Here is a 276-nt window from a genome sequence, read left to right on the forward strand (position 1 = left end):
ATACCAAAATTTCTGGTGCCCCTTTTTGGGGAAGGGGGAGGAAATGAGGAATATTATTCACAGTTAAAACCTAATTATAAATCTACTGTTGCCCATACGAAAATGTAGTGCTAGACCGTGCTTGGTTAAAATACTTAAAATAATAAGTAGTTGCTTCCTATGCCTACTGACTTCGTTCTTAAAATTCGAAGTTCTACTGTCGTCTTTTATATTGCCTATCATAAATATATGGTAATTATTTGATTTTCATTAGCGTGTATTATATTAATATCATAA

The sequence above is a fragment of the Acyrthosiphon pisum genome, chromosome X (assembly GCF_005508785.2).
Source record: "Acyrthosiphon pisum isolate AL4f chromosome X, pea_aphid_22Mar2018_4r6ur, whole genome shotgun sequence".
Taxonomy (NCBI): domain Eukaryota; kingdom Metazoa; phylum Arthropoda; class Insecta; order Hemiptera; family Aphididae; genus Acyrthosiphon; species Acyrthosiphon pisum.